The sequence below is a fragment of the Thermobia domestica genome, chromosome 14 (assembly GCF_964235325.1).
Source record: "Thermobia domestica chromosome 14, izTheDome1.hap1.1, whole genome shotgun sequence".
Classification (NCBI taxonomy): Eukaryota; Metazoa; Arthropoda; class Insecta; order Zygentoma; family Lepismatidae; genus Thermobia; species Thermobia domestica.
The window spans coordinates 173,528,263-173,549,004 of NC_137467.1; the positions used below are offsets into that span (position 1 = coordinate 173,528,263).

Sequence of the window (20,742 nt, forward strand, 5' to 3'; positions counted from 1 at the left end):
CACGTCCTGCAACTATGATCTGAAACATAAGATTGAAAAGAAAATTATTCCCATTCCCCGAGATGTGCTACATTCCGGAGTGTCCATGACAGGCTATTAGAATGTGAACGCCGAAAGGGAATCCATCAATCCGATGTAATCTTTAAGATACAAAGAGATTGTTTGTGACATTTTGTAATGAAAACATAAATGGCATATTGTATACATGCACTTTCATCAATAAAAGTATTTTCTGTGTTTGTGAAAATTTTGTTACTTCAAAAGTTCCCTTCTCGCTGCACCATCCTGTATAAAAACTACTAGTTTGAATTGTGTAGGCCTATCTGAATCAGTAAAATAACTCAAGCAAGTAAATGGTAGCATAAGTATTACCGTAAGCAGTATATAAAGAGTGTCTACTTTATAAATTTACTTGACTTTTTTTTTTTTTTTTTTTTTTTTTAAAGAAACAGATACTAGTAAAGATTTCATTTTCTTGAATTCATGCTAACCATGGCTAAGAAAGATAATCTGACTTGCAAGGAAAGCAGTTTTCGTTTTAATATTCGAGAGCATTCTGTTCCAACTGGTCCATTTCGCTCTGTTTAAGAGTCTTCGTAAAGTCTTTGAAGCCATTATGGAAGACTGTTATCGTTCTGCTTTACACGGAATAAAAAAAAATAAAAAAAATCACCAAGCATACACTATGTATATAAATGGAAAGGAAATAATTTTGTACAAGAAATGTTTATTTACAAACACATGCACATACGAAGGGAATGTTTAATGAACAGGCAACATTGTTACAGAGAAAAAACAAGAGAACATTATTAAGACTGTTTAAGTACAATATGTGTTGCATGTATGCGATAGTTTTAAGCACTCTCAACCGCTTGCTTTTAAGCATTTTGTCAGCACTTGGTTTATCTAACACAGTGTTGGCAAATGAGTTGAATAGGACAGAAATTTACATCTAAATGGGGGAGTCATGAAGTACCAACTTAGATTGCATTTCTCTCTTGGTCATCTTGGCTTGTTTTACTTTCTTTCTTTTTTTCTTTTTTTAAAAAAGCTACATAAAGTGTCCCTTAAATGTCGCATAGAATGCAACTTCATTTTCCGCAATAGTGCAATAAAATGAGTAGCGAAACAAATTGTTATTTTCTCTGTTAAGAGATTTTACACCGTAATAGGCAAATCAAGATTATCTGTATGCTTCAAATAAAACAAGTTATTTACTTTATCAGCTTTATGTGAATAATTAAGTTAAACGTTTATGACACAATGCAGATGTTTGGATTTCAAATGAATCTGCAGTACTCTTTTTTTTTTTAATGCTTTTATGCATGATGTCTCAAAAGTCCCCTGGCATAGAGTAACTTTGTTATTATCAAAGTTACAGCAAAATGTAAGAGGGGAAACCGTCTCCAAATATGATGTTTTCAATCTAAAATGATTTTTTTTTTTTTTTAATCGGACGAGCCGCTGGAGCTGTACACTGTTTGTGTGCACAATGTTAAATGAAAATGCAAGGTTGCCATTTACCGAAAGTGAACGAAGTTACTGTCTTTTACGCTAACGTGTCAATGGCCAGCCAAAATTTCAAATATGCCGCCATTCACCATACTCTTACAGAATTTATCCACCTCCCAGTAAATGGCAACGTTGCACTTTCATTTAACATTGGTCGCATAAAGAGTGTACAGCCCAAATGCCTCGTTTGGTTTTTTAATCCTTCATTTGGATTGATAACATCATATTTGGAGACGGTTTCCCCTTTCTTACATGTTGTTGTAATTCTGATAATAACAGAGTTACCCTATGTCAGGGGACTTTTGAGACACCCTGTATGTTGGTTTTCTATTTGTTTATTTATTACAGTCAACTCTAGCACATGCATACACTCCCATAATTCACCATTTTAATACCGACTGACAGTAGCACCACAAATCAGTGCACTATGCTTCTTTCTATTCTTGATAGATACTAAACATGACAAAGATTCAAAATCACGTTCAAAAACTTATATTCTACGTCCTAGAAGTCAGCTTTCAAGCCTAAAGCTGCTCGTCGTCAATGCGACGGCGGCCGCAATGACGGCACTGAATTTATGGCCATAGGAGTGAAAGGGTTAACCTGAGCTCTGAAATTTTGAACATACATAAACCCGATGACAATGCAATATTTTCATGTAAGTTTCGCTCTAGCTAATCGTACCACAATCAGAATTAATGTAAAATGAATTTAGAGTGCGTATATTTGTAGTGAACGTCAGTTAAGTTAGCATTACTTCAACAGATGACAAAGCAGGGTTCGTAAGTTTCCTTAGGAAAATTTCCCTCCACTAATACAAAATTTTCCCTTTTCTTATCAAATGTTCCCTTTTCTTATCAAATTTTCTCTTTTCTTATCAAATTTTCCCTTTTCTTATCAAATTTTCTCATCAAATTTCCCTTTTCTTATCAAATTTTCTCTTTTCTTATCAAATTTTCCCTTTTCTTATCAAATGTTCTCTTTTCTTATCAATTTTCCCTTTTCTTATCAAATTTTCCCTTTTCTTATCCAATTTTCTCTAGTTTGTTGAGAACTCAATTCCTGAGGTAGAACTTATGTGATAAGATTAATTTAACTATATTACAGGAAGTGCCAACCACATTTGTTTTATTCGTTTCCTTTTTGCTTCTATTTTTTTTTTTTTAACCTTTTCCTTCGTAATACACCCAGCCAGCAACGGGAGCAAATTATGCTACTTTAAATAGACACTTTCATACACAAGCAAGGGCGCCCATGTTGTGGTTTCTAAGGGGGGGCAAATATAAGCGAGGTTTCAAATATAGTTTCAAATTTTGCTATAACTAATGTAAAAATTCTATTGGGCTTTCGATATCCCCAAGTACGATTTCCTCTTAGGGCGGGAAGGCGAGCGCCCCACCTTCCCCCCCCTGATGGGCGCCCTTGTACACAAACTATTGCTATTGTATTGGTTTACTTTTGAAGAACAAATAAAAAATTTAAGCATTTATATTTGTCAATCAACGCGAGAATTTGCCTGGATTTTCAAGTTTTATCCAAAAAATCCATTTTTTCCTAAATTTACTTAGGGAAATTTCTCTCAAACTACGATCACTGTGGCAGAGTGGTTCAGTGTTTTTTCGAGACAGAGTTGCCAACCTCACACAACAAAATTATCAATTTTTGTCTAAAATTATCGTATATTACAAAATACATTTTTATATTCATTGTGTACGTGATAATTTTAGAAACAAGTATAATACTACTACTAATAATAATATATAATTAACCTATCTAGTTATTTTCAGTTTTGGTCTGCAAATCAACGCCACTGTACTCATCATTTAAAAAAAAAACTCTTATTAATACTACCATGAACAATAACAACATTTTCACTCCCTCGTACACATAATTCAATTTAAAGAGCGGATGCAGGGTTGCCATTTGCCAATTTTCAAATCGTTATTGATTTATTTTAGCCCGTTATTAAGAAGCCCAGTGTGTGTGTGTGTGTGTTTTATAATTATTTCATGCACATCTACAATTTATTTGCACATTCAAAAAGTGCAAAAAATAAAAGTGTTTGGTCTAATTGTCTCACGATAAATTATCATATGGTTGGCAAGCCTGGTTAAGACCTTTATGTGGCGCCTCTAACACAAAAGTTAGTAACTATTGCCTTCCACAAGAAATCGTGTATTATTTTCAAGTTAAGGAAGTTTAGAATTAAGAATTGATTGCATGCTACTGTATAAACACTCAAAAGTAGTAACTGTAAAAATACTTATAAAAATAAAATGCACTAAAATAGAAAGTATTTTTGGGAACATACGTGGGGAAGTCCGAAAAAAAGATTCCCCTCTTGTTTTCCCAAGGAAAGCGAACAGTCTTGCCCATCTCCCATACAGTCCCGATCTATCACCCAGTGACGCATCTGCTTTTGGCTTTGAAGAGGACTCACGGCGGCAGCCACTTTGGGAACAATGCTGAAGTCACAGAAACTGTACGACGTTTCTTCCATATGCAGAACCCTGAATTTCCGTGGAAGGGTTTTTGAAGCTTATAGACCGGTATGACAAATGTCTCAATGTACGTGGTACTTATGTGAAGAAATAAAGCTACGTCTGATTTTTAATGTTACATGTTATTTACGGTCTTGCATCCCCACCTCTGGGAAAAATTATTTTCGGACTCCCCCCTCGTAAAATAAGAAAAAAAATGTGACTTGCATTGCATTAAAAGCATTGGCCACAATTTAACGTTCTCTCATATGATCGCATCAAATATGGGATTCATTTCTATATCTATAAAAAGCTCTAGTACTTCCAATGCTTTTCGTTTTCATCCCATTCCTTAACCCCTTGGAATACCATGGCGTCAGAATAATGTGATGCAGGTAATTCCCTAATTGATAGCTTTCTGATCAGGAACGGCTGATGTAAGAATCCTTATCGAGTGTGACGTTGTATGGATTTGCAACATGAAGTATAGGCGAAAAAAAACGGAGAATGGGAGCCTTCGAAAGGTGATGTTAGGGAAGAATGTAGAAAATTAGATAGGGTATAAGGTACGGAATGAAAGGATGTTGAAAATTAAATAGATATATAAGGTATGAAATGAAAGGGCGTTGAATATTAAATAGGTGTATAAGATACGAAATGAAAGGATGTAGAAAATTAGATAGGTGTATAAGGTACGAAATGAAAAGATGTAGAAGATTAGATAGGTGTATAAGATACGAAATGAAGGGATGTAGAAAATTAGATAGGTGTATAAAGTACGAAATGAAAGGATGTAGAAAATTAGATAGGTGTATAAGGTACAAAATGAAAAGGTGTTAGAAATTAGATAGTTGTATAAGGTACGAAATGAAAGGATGTTGAATATTAGATAGGTGTATAAGGTACAAAATGAAAAGGTGTTAGAAATTAGGTAGTTGTATAAGGTACGAAATGAAAGGATGTTGAATATTAGATAGGTGTATAAGGTACAAAATGAAAAGGTGTTAGAAATTAGATAGTTGTATAAGGTACGAAATGAAAGGATGTAGAAAATTAGATAGGTGTATAAGGTACAAAATGAAAAGGTGTTAGAAATTAGATAGTTGTATAAGGTACGAAATGAAAGGATGTTGAATATTAGATAGGTGTATAAGGTACGAAATGAAGGGATGTAGAAAATTAAATAGCTGTATAAGGTACGAAATGAAGGGATGAAGAAAACTAGATAGATGTATAAGGTACGAAATGAAAGGATGTTGAAAATTAAATAGGTGTATAAGGTACGAAATGAAAGGATATTGAAAATTAGATGCGTGTATAAGGTAGGAAATGAAAGGATGTTGAAAATTAGATAGGCGTATAAGGTGCGAAATGAAAGGATGTTAAATATTAGATAGGTGTATAAGGTACGAAATGAAGGGATGTAGAAAATTAAATAGCTGTATAAGATACGAAATGAAGGGATGAAGAAAACTAGATAGATGTATAAGGTACGAAATGAAAGGATGTTGAAAATTAAATAGGTGTATAAGGTACGAAATGAAAGGATATTGAAAATTAGATGCGTGTATAAGGTAGGAAATGAAAGGATGTTGAAAATTAGATAGGCGTATAAGGTGCGAAATGAAAGGATGTTGGAAATAGTAGTGCAGAAAAGGGGTTGGCTGAAGATTATGTCAGAAAGGAGATATAGGATATTTGGATATGACAGGAGACATGAATGAATCATGTTATTAGCTGTGGAGGAAATGTAAGAAGAAAAATACCCAGAGGAAGAGATAGAGAGCAAATAAGAAGATAAAGTACATGAAAAATCTGGCGCAGAATAGAGAGGGATAGAAAGATGCGTCAAACCTATCGTAAGATTGCTGACCCAAGAGGTTATTCACTAAGGATGAAGGCGGAGAATGTAGGAAGAACTTATTGAATATTTGAAAAAAATTATGAAAACTGAAGGACTTGGGAAAAGAGTTTATAAGTTGCGTGTGTGTCGTGATGAAAAATAATTTAATAAAGAGATCGTGCTATTCTTTCGCATGGCAAAATGTGGTGCCCGAACATTTACTGGTTCACGGAGATCATAAATATTCAGATTGACAACTCACTCTCTTCTTTTGGCTTAGTGTTCTGATTGTTTTTATATTTTGTCCTGCTGATATTACTACATAGAACACTGCAGTAATATTTTTAGTTAAGAAGAAAACATTTTTTAAAAAATAAACATTTCTTAAAGGTTTTAACATCATACCAAAGTTCAACATATCAATAAGATAACATATGAGCAGGAAATTATTTCCTCTATCCAGAATCTATTAATACACTACCGAATCTTATAAATACGACATCAACAAGGATCCTTTGGGCTTTATAGTGGACAAACGCCGTGTACATGGGTTTTCTCAAAATACTGCCGCATTCTCCCACTTTCTTCATTCCATTATTATAATTCATCACATCATTACCATTTTCCTTAGCCTCCGTGCTTAATAGTGGTGTATTAAACTATAAAAGAAAAAAAAAACAAGAAGGAAACATAAGATTGATTCCACATTTACTGAATGTTTAAAGGGTGGAAGAAGTAAACCTGTGACTAGTATAGCTTCACGACGCATCACGTGTATAAGCCATTAATTCTAACAATTCTAACCAGACGTGGAAACGGTAACCGGCGACAGGTGCAAGAGTTACAGTTTAGTACTAGTTGAGTGGTAGCGTGACATGAGTGTGTTTGGAGCAGAGAAGTCCGAACTTCCGAGTCTGGCTCTCGATTTCAATAATCATCGAGCACAGTCGTGGCGAGCCAGAGTCCAGGAAAGCACGAGCCTAATTGAGGGTAGTGAGCTGGAGGCCTTAGCGAGCGGATACGCAGTGAGGTAAATAAGCAAAAAATCGAGCTGACCCGAGCGTCAATGAAGATTGCGAGCCCGAGCTCGAGTGGATGCAAGTCTGAGGTAGTTTAGGTTTTATTGACACTGAGGTAGTTTAGGTATTTACTCGAGAGTCCCTTTGAGGACAATCAAATGGTTTTTCTCTTGTCTGGACAGTAAGGCAATGCTGCCTTGCCTTGTCGAATGCAGCAGCAAATCCAGCATGTTTACGCCGTGAATACTACTGCGTACTATTCTTACGCGACATTGGTGCCCGTGTTCAATAAAATAGTTAGTGATGCATATATGGAATTAGTTGCTCCAAGAATGTAATACACAGCAAGATACATGATCTCAATGGCTGCGTCAGACCACAGATCGAGAGGACACAGTTATTGTGCGGATCGGACAGCCACATTTTGAACACTGGCGCACGGATTTGTATTTGTTGCGCAGCAAGCGAATGCCCCTACGAAGTTATACGTTTTCTGGCGATGCAAGGCATATTTGCGCAGCTCTGATTCTTGTGGTTCTCCTTGTCTGCACAGTATAATTATGTGGGGCTGCAATCATAGTGCGATCGTCACTCATGGAGAATCAAATGACACATCCTCTTAGACGAATACTGCTTCTGTTAGCAGCATTCTGACGGCCATATCCGTGTCTTGACAGTACTCAAGCAATACGGTAAGCAAAGCCATATCGGTTTGTCACCGAATGTTATGGTATAGGGCACAATTGATTCCTGGCCCGCTTTTGTTCATTACATATCTTATCCTAGGCAAAACAGCCGCGAAAAAACTTGGTCTATTTAAAAAAAAGAGAGAGAGGGAAAAAAGCACATTATTTTATTTTTCTATCCCTTGCAGTTCTGGTCATGAAAGCTGAGGGACAAAAGTGCATGTGTCACTACCCGGGTGATATAATGACAATGGCATAAATATTGTATAAAATGCGGCTTTGTAGATGGGAAGAGGGAAAGAGTAGAGAGCTCAATTGAAATCTTTGAAGTTGCCTTTTAGAAGTTTTCTTGCATTATGAGGTTGATGTAGAAGAAGCGTTTGACAGTATATAGAAGGGACATTGACATCTTACACAATCCTAATACGTATCAACGACGCTGTTGATCCATTTTCTTTTGGTCTTAGACAGTTCAGATGGAAACACTTACTTTAAAAGAAAGTTTTCTATAAGGAAGCCTTTTACAAGTGTTGTCAAAAACTTTTCAGTTGTCTTTTGCGGCGGGATTGTGGAGTAAAAATCTAGGAGAATGAAAATGGATGTCAACATTTCCTTTACCGTGGCAGTTTACTTTTGTGTTTGTGTGCGTCTTGATCCGCAAGAGATTGCGTTCCGTCTGTGAGGAGCAAGGGGGGAGGCTATTCAGGGAAGAAAAAGAAGAATATTTTCTTTTCCTCCCGTAGGGCATTGGACGACAACGCTAAAAGGGGACCTTATACCGCCTGAGCGACTACACGTCCGTCCACCCACACAAACAAACTCAAGGATATAATTTCACCCATCGTATTCCGGGGGTGATGACCCTTCTGAATTCTTTTCTATGAAACACAGATAAAAGTGTCAGAATTGGGTTCTTTCCGGAAGTAGAAAAAAAAAGAAAAAAAGATTCAAATGTGAGATACCTTTGGAAAGACGTAGATATTGTACTTGATTCAACTTCGTCACTTAACTGACTACATATAAAGGATTTATAGTTCTGTTTCACAACAATGCCTTTCTTTTCATTGTTGTGAATGATTCAACTGATTAATAAACCTCTTTTTATTGACAGTTTTCCTAACATCAATGCATAAACATTGAATACAGAACTGAGTTCCAATAGTTTGTGATTTAGTATGTCAATTACGCATAGCTGCTGTCTTTTGTTTGACAACTTTTAGGCGTGTCTTGAAACAAATTGGCGCCTTTATTTTATATTTAGGTCAACAAAGCAGTAAAAGAGTTTTCATCCGAACTTCTTTATTGACTTTTAATAATAGTTGTAATAATATCAACGTGATAATAAAGTAAGCTACAATTCTGATGTTTTATACTTTACATTTTCTTTGTAAATGCTATGAAAATATACGAGATTATTTCCAGCAAATAACATTTCGGTGTGTAAAACGTGAAGTGGTAAGTGACGTACATTTTATTGGACACATTATTCAGATTTTAACCTATTTTCTTCAGAGTAAATTCAAGTACATATCATATCAGTGTTCGTAGATTTCCGTAAGAAAATTTCCCGCAACTGACACAAAATTTTTCCCTCATCAAATTTTCCTTAGTTTGTTGAGTGTTTTGAGTGATATGCAAGCTCTTGAAAGGTTCGATAATAGACAGTGGTAAAAGTGAGGGGGAACGCGGGGGACGTCGTCACCCCACTTCCAGAAAATATATGTAGTGTCCCCAGGCCCGTATTCATGGCAGGGCTAGGGTGGGCCGGGCCCCACTAAAATTTTCACGGTAGGCTTGCAAATGAACTAGAGGAGGGTTACCAAAGAGCACGCACGCCCTAAGAGCGCGCATTGCCAATTACGCTGAAGTGGTAACACAGAGAATTGTTATTGCTACGCTGTTTGATGCGTCTTTGTGTGAGAGTTGATACGAAGAAAAGGGAAGTTAACGGATCGCTGCAAACAGAAAATACAGCTAAAAATAACTTTTTTGAATTTTTGATGTAATATTTTAATACTCTTAGTTAAGAAATTATTCTGATATAGTAGCTAACTACAGTACTCTTGTTGCATGGTAGGAAACATGAATGCAGATAGAATTGTTTACCATGGCTTTGTTTCGGGGGTCTTGGATATGCAGCCACATATGAATTTTACTCGAGTTGACTGCTGTTTCCCAAAGAGTGCGCGTTAGTGAGTTACCAAAGAACGCGCACGTACTCTTTGGGAGAATTTCTTTGATAGCGTGTGTGGGTAGCGGCATTCATATTACAGACTATGGTTATTCTCATCAGTTAATTTCGGATGTTTGAATGGATTGTAGAATTATTTGTAATTGTTTGTCTTCGATTCAAGCACCAACTGTAAATCATACATAAGAAGTATTTTAAATTCACAAAATTTCTTAAATTACAATGATGATGTCGTGTTCTGCCCGAAGGTAGGCCTTTGGTCCATGGTAGTTTGCCATTGCCTTTCATGGTATGATGATGTAGTCCTAAGAAGTGAGGAAATGATCAAAATAAAGATTCTGGAAGTATTCTGGAGGAAGATGCTGAGTGAAATATGGCTTCGATTACGATTGTAATGAAACCACAAACTAAGAATTAAAAAAGACATACACTAAAGGTGTTGTTCAGGATTTTTTTCCAGTTGGTGGAATAATGTAATGAAACCACGAACTAAGAATTTAAAAAATCATCATTAATTTTACTCATAAAAATCATAATTTGTGGGTGAAACTAAACGAAGATTTTCTCTAATGTTTTAAATTTCGTGTACGTTCATAATAAATTCTTTAAAACCACATGGACGTGTAATGAAGAAATTGTTGGAAGCAAAATAGTTTAGAATTGCCTGTATACGAACAATTGGAAGCAAACCTTAGGGTAAATTAAAGTTTATGAAGGGGTTTAGGTTTCAAGTATGATAGGTGTTGAGTGCGCCCTCTTAGGGACCGCAAAACGCACTCTTTGGGACACTGGTCCTTAAGAGTACGCATTTGAGTTTTTTAACTTTTTAACGTATATCTTCATTTCTACATCTAGTAGTAAACTTTTCTATTTCTTACAATGTAGCCTAAACTTCAATTAAAATTTTGTACAATTTATATAATTTTTCCTTCATTACTTTCGGAGCTATTTGAAAATAAATATTAAGTGCGTGCTCTTTGGTAACCTTCCTCTATAATATGGTTGGGTCGCCCCTCTAACTTCTACCGGGCTCCCTATATTTTTGGGCTGGCTACGGGCCTGGGTGCCCCCCCCCCCCCGCTTTCTAAAAAAGTACAATGGGCAAAGATAGGCACGGAGGACGGCTTGATCCACTACCTTTTCAGATCCACTTTACCCCTGATACTAGACATACTTTCTCTTTCCTCTACCTTTGTTTTCTTTCGAGATTCCTATTTTTGAAAAAATCTTGAACCCATCACCAATATCGATATCTCAGCTAAACGCTACCCTCTATGGATGCTTCTTACATATCGTCGGTCCAATACCAAAACCGCGAATGTCCTTATCTTTGCTACCCCTTTTTGAACACATTCCTGAAGCTTTAGGGCCAAAATAACAGTACCTCTAGATAGCGCTTGATGAGTACGTCCTATTACGCGTTGGTCAACGTCTACTTTCTTGGCCCTTGGCAATGTAACTGTGAATAAAGCCCTCTGGTGGTGATCCGTCAATCAGCTCTTGAGATTTGTGTCTCCCGAACGGAGGGTCGGGCACACGGACAGTGACCCAAAAGTAGGTAGAATATACAGTCGACCACCTAACAGTAATGGTACAATGTATACCTACATTTGGGCTACTCTGTATAAAAGAGTTTTGGTACACCGACTTCCTTAAAAATTAAAACAACAACGTTCCCCCATTTTTCGATGCACCAGTGGTGTAGGCACGAAGGAAGGGTGGAGTAACCAGGGTCAAATTCCCCTTTGGCCTAGTACAATGATGTCGAAAATCGATCCTTCTTACATGCAGTGTTCTATTTGTGGGCCTCTATGTTACGTCGTTTTCGTATAATTTATATATCACACAGAAATATGCAATTATGTTCAAAATTTTGTTCCCAGGAACATTACCTCCAACCCTACATAACATTTCAGCAAATTAACTCGTTCGCTGCCACTTGACGTAATATGGCGTCATTCGTACCTATTGCTGTGTGCTACTTGACGCCATATGGCGTCATTCATACTTATTGCTGTATGTCATTTGACGCCATTTGGCGTCAAGAGGTAGTTCTCATTGTAGACATTGTCTGTAAAGTGGGACGAAGGTATAGAGCTTTTTTATACTCTGGTTCAGAGGTCTGCACAAGCTCGGACCGGGACCGGGCCGTAAATTTTTAAATATATAATCATATTTCACGGACTTTATCGGGCCCAACTTCGTAAACATACTGAACAACGATATTTATTGGACCACTCTTCCTTAAGAACTTTTAAAGCACATCTAAATTTTTAACTTGAGACGCCCACATTAAAAATCTGATTATCATTTTGTGATTGAGAGTAAAGCTCAGTGTGTAGTAGTGGAGAGGAAAAACTAAAAGTAACAGAAATAAACATATTTAGTTTATCTGTGAGTGAAAGTTTGAGCAGCCAGATTGTGGATTGTATTCTTTTTCTTCACAGCAATCGACAATGACTGCTTTGAGGAGTATCAGAGTGAGTTCAATACACATCCATTTGCATAAGAATTTGCACGCATTGACACTTTGTTTTAAATATTTGGAGTATCCATTTCAAGTTGGGCATTTCATGAGAATTTATATAAATGAAATGAAATATTTAGTTTGACGTCCCACGTTAATGCACCGAGGCTAAAGGAGACAGAATTTATGTAAATGACTATCTTCTTTAGAGAATAGTTAGCAAGTGCAAATGATAAACTATATTTACGTATGGCAATATAGCCCCCCCCCCCCCACACACACACCCACTTTAGAAAATTGAAACAATGACTAGGTCATTCGTTTCTACTACGTTTGTACCGTTTGTACCGAAAATATTTTCGTTTGTACCATTTTCCTTATAGGGTTCCTTGAGAGGTCAACTGGAGGGACTATCTTGGCTGGCGCCAAGATACATCCCCGTATCACAGTACAAAAAATTGAAATACACAATTCTAAAGCAAATCATTTGTATCGTTTGTACCGAAAAAAAAAATTGTTTGTACCCTGATAGTTTACGACAAAGAGGGGATGACATTTGGGGAACTATCTTTCGAATGATGAATTTCAATTTTTTGTGCTGTGATACGGGGGGCTATCTTGGATGACACAGATAACCCCCCAAATGTCATCCCCTCTTTCTCGAAAACTATAAGGGTACAAACAAAACATTTTTCGGTACAAACGGTACAAACGATTTGCTTTAGAATGGTGTATTTCAATTTTTTGTGCTGTGATACAGGGGGCTATCTTGGCGCCAAGATACCCCCCCCCAAATGTCATCCCCTCTTTCTCGAAAACTATCAGGGTACAAACAAAACTTTTTACGGTACAAACAGTACAAACGATTTGCTTTCGAATGGTGTATTTCGATTTTTTGTGCTGTGATAGGGGGGGGCTATCTTGGCGCCAAGATAGCCCCACAAATGTCATCCCCTCTTTCTCGAAAACTATCAGGGTACAAATAAAACTTTTTTCGGTACAAACAGTACAAACGATTTGCTTTCGAATGGTGTATTTCGATTTTTTGTGCTGTGATAGGGGGGGGGGCTATCTTGGCGCCAAGATAGCCCCACAAATGTCATCCCCTCTTTCTCGAAAACTATCAGGGTACAAATAAAACTTTTTTCGGTACAAACAGTACAAACAATTTGCTTTCGAATGGTGTATTTCGATTTTTGTGCTGTGATAGGGGGGGCTATCTTGGCGCCAAGATAGTCCCCCAAATGTCATCTTCTCTTTCTCGAAAACTATCAGGGTACAAATAAAACTTTTTTCGGTACAAACGATTTGCTTTCGAATAGTGTATTTCAATTTTTTGTGCTGTGATACGAGGGGGCTATCTTGGCGCCAAGATAGCACCCCAGTTGATCTCTCAAGTAACCCTATAAGGAAAATGGTAGAAACGAAAATATTTTCGGTATAAACGGTACAAACGTAACACAAAGGAATGACCTAATCATTGTTTCAATTTTCTAAACTGGGGGGGGGGGCTATCTTGCCATACGTCTATATTTCGCTATTCTCTCTGCATTATGTAAGCTTTTAGACTGCAAAATTAAACTTCTAAATCTTGTAAACAAAAATACAATTTTGCGTTAATTATTAAGTTTCTGTAATTCGGGCTTATTTCGGGCTCATTTGATTATCACACGAGCTCGGACCGGGCTCGGGCTTAAAAGATAAAAAAAATATTTCGGACTCGTGTCGAGCATCACATTATAAATTAACGGACCAGGCCGGGCCCGGGCTAAAAATTCCGGCCCGTGCAGATCTCTACTCTGGCCTGTCATTTTCTGTAGTGTGGTTTCTGCTAGATGTAGCTAGTTCGTTGCAAAAGGCTGAATGTTGCAAAAGTGTAGGTGCCACATTGGGTTGGGGTACTGAAATCAAGATGGCAACGAAAGAGTTAATTATACCGTATACTGTATTCATAATTTTTTTGATCTCTTTCTCGTTAGCATATGTATCAAAATTAACCATTTTGAGTGCGAATAGAGATAATTAAAAAAGAAAATGGATGTTCAATTTTTTATTAAAAGATATTACTGAGCACCTGTTTAACTGAATTGTTAGCGCACTGCACTTCGGTGTGCTTGGTTCAGATTTTAGTAAAATTCTCCCGTAAAAAGTATCATGAAGCAAAAGATCTACCTGAATTAAGAGCAAACTCACAGCGCGTGTGTGTGTTCACCCTTCTTCAACATAGCAATTATATTACACGCCTCCATAATGATTTTCTGACTACGCCACTGTTTAGCTGATGAAAGTAATAACAACTATCTATAATAGTGTACTTGAATGTTACAGATACATGTCAATACGGGCTTACAATGACGTGATCGTCTGCACCATTTGTAGGTTACCTTATTAAATTATATTAGTTATAAGGGTGGTATGTAGCTATGTATCGCAAAACCAACTGAGCTTAGAAGCAAATTGATAGCAACCCCCCTGCCTTCGCCACTTCTTTGTGTATTCATTATAGTTGTGATGCATGTTTCTGGCTATCCGACCTTAAAAAGGAAAAAAAAAAAAAAATAAGGCTTTTACTATTTTGATGTTACCGTGAAGTTGTCTGTTGTAAGATTTGAGAAGCTTTCTCCTTCCGCCTTGCGACATTTTAGTACGCCGTGGAACCGTACTCTACAGCCATTGAGGTCGTTGTCACCGGCGGTCGTCGAAAGAAAGACGTCTGTTGCTCAATTTACGGAAGTCTTTCGGATCCATCAAAGAACGCTACTACTCCTTTGGAAGGAGCTGGGAGTCGATCGTTTGCGGAGAAGAGCGGAGGGGGTCGATTTCTTCCCCTTTGGCTTTATAGTAGCTGCCAACCCTTTTGTGTTCACAAATGGAGGCAGATGTTCCACAGGAAATCGAAAATCGAAACCTATCGAAGAATTGGTAACAACGATTCTCTTCTGAGTTACTATGACGTCATCAGTCACTGTCTTTTAAAACTATATATCACCAATGCCCACTAAAGGAGAGATATTTAATAAGGTTAACACCATAACTTCTTTTATAATTTTTAATGTATGAATAGAATGTAATAAAACAGAGAATTTGGAGCACGGTAGCTTAGTGGTAGAGCGCTAACATCTGGTTCGAGGGTTCTCTGGTTTGATCTGATAGAAAACTGAAGCAGTTTAAGAGCAGAAAGCAGTTTTTGATAGAAAACTGAACCGGTTTTAAAACCAAAACCAGTTTTCAACTGAACCGGTGATGATAGAAACCCGAATCGTTTTTTAAAATACATATTTTAAAAAAAAGTTTTCAAAAACTGGTTTCAGTTTTTCTAAAAACCGAAAACTAGTTTGCCCTCTATTTAAAAATCTATCACAAGCATGTAATGCCTGTGATCCAAAGAACACATCCCCTCTTGACTAAACTTGGCATCAAAATGGACATTGAGCTCCTTAGTACGAATGTAAAATATTTTCGTGGGCACATTTTTGGTTTCCTAGTTGTCGGGCATCAAAGTTGGGTTTGAATGTAGTCACTTTTTTTGTCTTCAAAATGAGATTAATTTTCTAATACAACAATTAGAGAAAATACTTACAACTAACCTAACTAACTAACTCTTTGGCCTCTGGAACCCGAAAGTTCAGTGTCTCATTCACGAAAGCTCCCAATTGACTTCTGTCCTTAACTAGATCCAGTTTCTACTATGTATTCCTATTTTTGCGAGATCCGTCTTAATATTGTCCTCTCATTTGGGGCTAGGACTTCCTAATGGACGTTTCGCGTTTGGATTTTCAGTCAATACTTCGAAAGCCTTCCTACTTTCTTCCATTCTCGCTACATGACTTGCCCATCTGAACCTCCTACAATTGGCGACCCTGACAGTGTTTGGTTAACGGTACAAATTATGCAGTTCCTTGGTAAGAAGTTCCCGCTATTCCCTAATCCCGTTCCCCTTGAATGCAAATATTGGTGTCAGGATCTTATTCTGGAATACTTTCAGTCTGCATTCTTTCTTCAGAGTAAGCGACCATGTTTCGCAACCATATAGTACAACATATATAATTATTATTTTACATATTTTAAGCTTCAAATTCCCCGACAGAATTCGCGACGACAAAAGATTATTAACTGAATAATAACACGAATTCCATGCTTGCAGTTTACATTTAATTTCCTTGTGGATATGGTTTTTCACTAAAATCTGCTAAACAATAAACAAAAACCAATGAAGGATGGTTAAACATTAAGTAAATGCAATTTGTTCTTATAATAAACATTTGCTAAGTAACAATGAAGAACAATTTTCCGCTATAGGGTAATTCATACGCGTTAACCACTTTTTTTTTTTATTTAAACATTTATTGAACATAAGAATCAATAAAAACATGTTTCTTAAGGGTCATTTAGAACAGGATAAGAGTACTCACTGTTAGATGCAACAAGCGTCCTAGAATCTCACATAAACATTGGTGGGATTTAACAAAACAAAGATTTTGCTACAAAGATTTGCATACTTCTTGTTACATTCACTCATCCAGGCCGGTAGCCAGCCCAAAAATGTAGAGGGGGCAAGCTGAAGTTAGGGGGGGGGCGATCCAACCATATTATAGCTCTTTTGCAAGCCTACCGTGAAAATGTTAGGGGGGACAGCCCCCCTAGACCCCCCTGGATACAGGCCTGCATCCATCCATCCATAAATTTAAATATTGATGTCGTAAATAATGTAGAGTACATACAAGGCTCCCCCATGCTTCTAAGACGGTAGTAAAATTATATCTAATGAGCCCTTGTATATACTAATGCACGTTGGCTCATTGGTAGAGCGTCTACTTCTGGTGCGTGGGGTCCCTGGTTCGATACCTAACGAAATAAGTTTGTGGTGGTCAACAGCGTGCCCGTGGGTTTTATCGTGGTGTTCCTTTTCCCCCCACATTCTCATTCCATCATAATTTACTTACCTTAATAAACGTTTATCTTAGCCTAAAGGGTGGAACGTTAAACTGGAAGATTTAATTTAATTCAATTTTAATTTATAATAGCTACTTAGACAAGCTATTTTGTCATTCACAGCATATAACAGGGAATGGAGGATAATACTAACAGCAAAATTCAGCATCGAAAGTGGATTGCCTTGTGTTATTTGCTCAGTTAATAGGTATGCATTTTGAAAGGCGGCCATTAATATTTAATTTTGAGGTGTCTGAAGATGAGACCATTTTCTGATTGTCCCAGTCTTCCTGTGCATGGGATATTTCAGAAAGCACTCCTGAACCTATTTGATTAGAAATGCTACTAGCTGGTAAGCACTGTCTAAGGAGTGTCAACAGGAAGGCTTTGTATCTAGGGATGCGCACGAGGCGAGTCGAGACAGGATTTTCCTGACAAATTTCGAGTCGAGACACGGCTCTTCCAATAGAAAAATATACATTTTTCGAGTCGAGACATCACTTTTACAACACATTTTCGAGACGAGACAGTTACAAATCTTGTCTTATGCGCATCCCTAGTTGTATAATAGGGGCAACAAGAGCGGTCAGTAACTGCAAAATTCTACGTCTAAAGTCAAAATAGGCAAATTACCGGGTTTATCTACAAAAACAACTCGTTTTCGTGAATCGTTTCTTAGCACTTTCAGTTCTTCCTGGAGTTGAGTCTTTGACGCTGAGAACATCGGTGTTATAAATGGTCACGTGGTTGACAGTAATAACAAGTACGATCCTGATCTCCTACGTTACGAGTTGATTACGAACATCAATAAATTTAGATACCTATAGGTTGTAACTAATACGTAGATTCAATCTTTCGTCCGCATGTAACTTTATAAATATGGGTATTGCCATAGATTTCGACTTTTTATACTTTTACACTCCCCGCAGACAGACAAGATACTTAGGCTATCATTACCACTATGTTCCGTAGGGATAGCATGCATTTGTACATAGATTAAAGGCTTATCAGCTAATTCTAATGTCTCTGGGTATATTCCACTATCGTCAGGAAAATTTGCAATGTCGTAATAGTTTTTCATTTAACAAGTCACAAAAATGAATGTGACTGTGTTTGTGACTTAATAACTCTTGAACCACTCGACCGAACTCGATCAAATTTTCAACATAGATGGGGTTCAGGCCTGAGACGATCTTTATCATTTCACTTTGATGGTGCAACTTAAGGGAGGAGGTAGATATATATAAAACTGATCGAAAATGACCAATATTAGTATTGAATCTATAGTTTTGGGAGTCACTGGGATGAACAGTGGCACTTCCGATGCCGTTTATATCCAAATTCAGCCTGGTAACTTGGGAAGGATGGAGATAGATAAAAATTATCAAAAATGGTCAATATTAGCGCCGAATCCATAGTTTTCGGAGTCGCTGAGATGAACAGTGAGACACTTCCGATGCCGTCCCTCGTAACAAGGTTGGTTAGCCCACCGTTGAGGATTGAGTGGGATTTGGTAAAAGTAGTGGGTGATAGTCGGTGCGAGCCTATAGCGGAAAAACTTACGTTGGCCCAACGTTGGTTAAATGTTTGGTTGGCCAACCAACTATTCTCCTGATGTTCACCCAACGATACTAGAATTGACTGCTTTTTCAACTAAGACTTACGTTACTTTAGCACTGGCTAAATGTTGGGGAACCGTTCTTTTGGTTGGGAAATGGGTGGGAAATGATTGCCAAAGTGGCCAAACCTAACGTTGTAAGTCGCATTGCTACCATTTTCCCAACTTTGGGCAAACCGATTTTGCTACTAGGGGTTTAAATCCGAATTCAGCTCCGTAACTTGGGGAGGTGAGAGATATAGAAAAATGATTTTTTTTAAAAAATGACCGATATTAGTGTTGAATTCATAGTTTTTGGGGTCGCTGAGATGAACAGTGACACTTCCGATGTCGTTTAAATCTAAATTCAACCTACAATAGTAACATTTAATTTTTATTTATATACATTACTTATTATTTTGTGAATTTTCATTAATATTTTCTTTGTTTCTATTTATTTAAATTTTTATTTTAACCCCGCGAATCGAGTAATTGACGCTTAACTTAATATAAACACATTTACGGTACAAATCCATCTGAAGATTCAGTATTTGTTCTTCCTTCAACTTGTGTTTGGAATGAACTCATGCATTTTGATTGTTGATGGACGGCTATGAATCGCACGGAATCCTCATTGTAATGTATTAACATGTTTAATATACATGATTTAATTCAGATGCAAAGTTGACTATTCACTGTCGTTTAATGGTATTATAACCAATGAAAGCGTAAATGTCAATCAAAAACTAATTACACTAAGCGTATTCAATGCCATTTGCACAGTAAAGACACTGGACAGAGCACCAGCGAAATGAGCTGTCTCATGGGTAGCAAACGCAGACATCTTGTCTATTAGATATAGTGTATAAATATTTTTTTTCCGTTCAAGTTGTATTTGAAGTAGGAATAATATAAGAGAAATGTAAAATAAAATTGTAAGCGACGAGGATGGGATTCGAACCCACGCGGGCAGAGCCCATTGGATTAGCAGTCCAACGCCTTAACCACTCGGCCACCTCGTCCGTTGCACAAATATTTTCTACTTTTAGTTATATTGGAAGTATAAGTGATATAACCGAAAGGAGAAAACTATAAAAACTAAGCGACGAGGATGGGATTCGAACCCACGCGGGCAGAGCCCATTGGATTAGCAGTCCAACGCCTTAACCACTCGGCCACCTCGTCTGTTACAGAGACATCCTTTGTTCTTATTGATGTTGGAGGTAGGAAGAGTATAACGGAACGGGAGAAAACTATAAAAAATAATCGACGTTTCCTCCCACTTTCTTTATTCTACCACTTCATTCATTTCTCATCATCACTGTCTCCTTTAGTCTAGCCTGCGTATAGTGGGACATAAAAGTCAAAGATTTCATATCATTTTTCAGTCTGAAAGTGGTTCCGTATTCAGCCTTTATATTCATAGAATAAAAAGAGTAAGGGATAGCGAAAATAGCTTTCTGATATGGATTGAGCGCCCGAGGAACAGGTTCTATCTTTAATCTTGGAGCCAGTAGTTATAGAAATACTTCTTAAAGTTTGAGTATTATATTCCCATAATTTGGAAGTCTACTGTAGTTTCAAACTGTGAAAGGAAACTCATTTCTTAATATTTCTTAATATTTATTTTCCTGTTGTACGTGGAAATGAAATAACAAAAGTATTTTTGCACATAATATATATATATATTTTTTTGGCAACACTTCGTGTCAGATTGCCTCTGCTTCCATAAGGGCTAATTTCTCTCAGGACGAAAATGTAGTTAGTTCAGTCTGGTTTCAGACAGCTCAATTGTTCTCGTAAATGTATATCCTACTATGTTATACAATCAAAATCGCTATGGAGTTGTCATGTACAGTATAATATCCAGGAGACCGTTGCGATTTTTTTCAGAACATGAAACTCCCTTAGACTTCAAGAAAGCATTGAATTTGAGAATATCTTATTTTAAAAAAAACTAAATAAAACATGCTTGTATAAAAGGTGCTGAAACGAAGATTATATTGTGTAAGGTA

At 37.1% G+C, this 20,742-nt stretch overlaps 1 protein-coding gene and 2 non-coding genes across 3 annotated transcripts in view; 1 reads left to right on the plus strand and 2 right to left on the minus strand.

The window, feature by feature from the left end:
- The window catches only part of rk (G-protein coupled receptor rickets), a 604,059-nt gene that overhangs the window by 340,848 nt on the left and 242,469 nt on the right, over nucleotides 1-20,742 (plus strand). The window lies entirely within an intron of this gene.
- Nucleotides 19,668-19,749, minus strand: TRNAS-GCU (transfer RNA serine (anticodon GCU)). Its single transcript has one exon. It is a non-coding gene; the product is annotated as a tRNA-Ser (tRNA).
- On the minus strand, nucleotides 19,831-19,912 carry TRNAS-GCU (transfer RNA serine (anticodon GCU)). Its single transcript has one exon. It is a non-coding gene; the product is annotated as a tRNA-Ser (tRNA).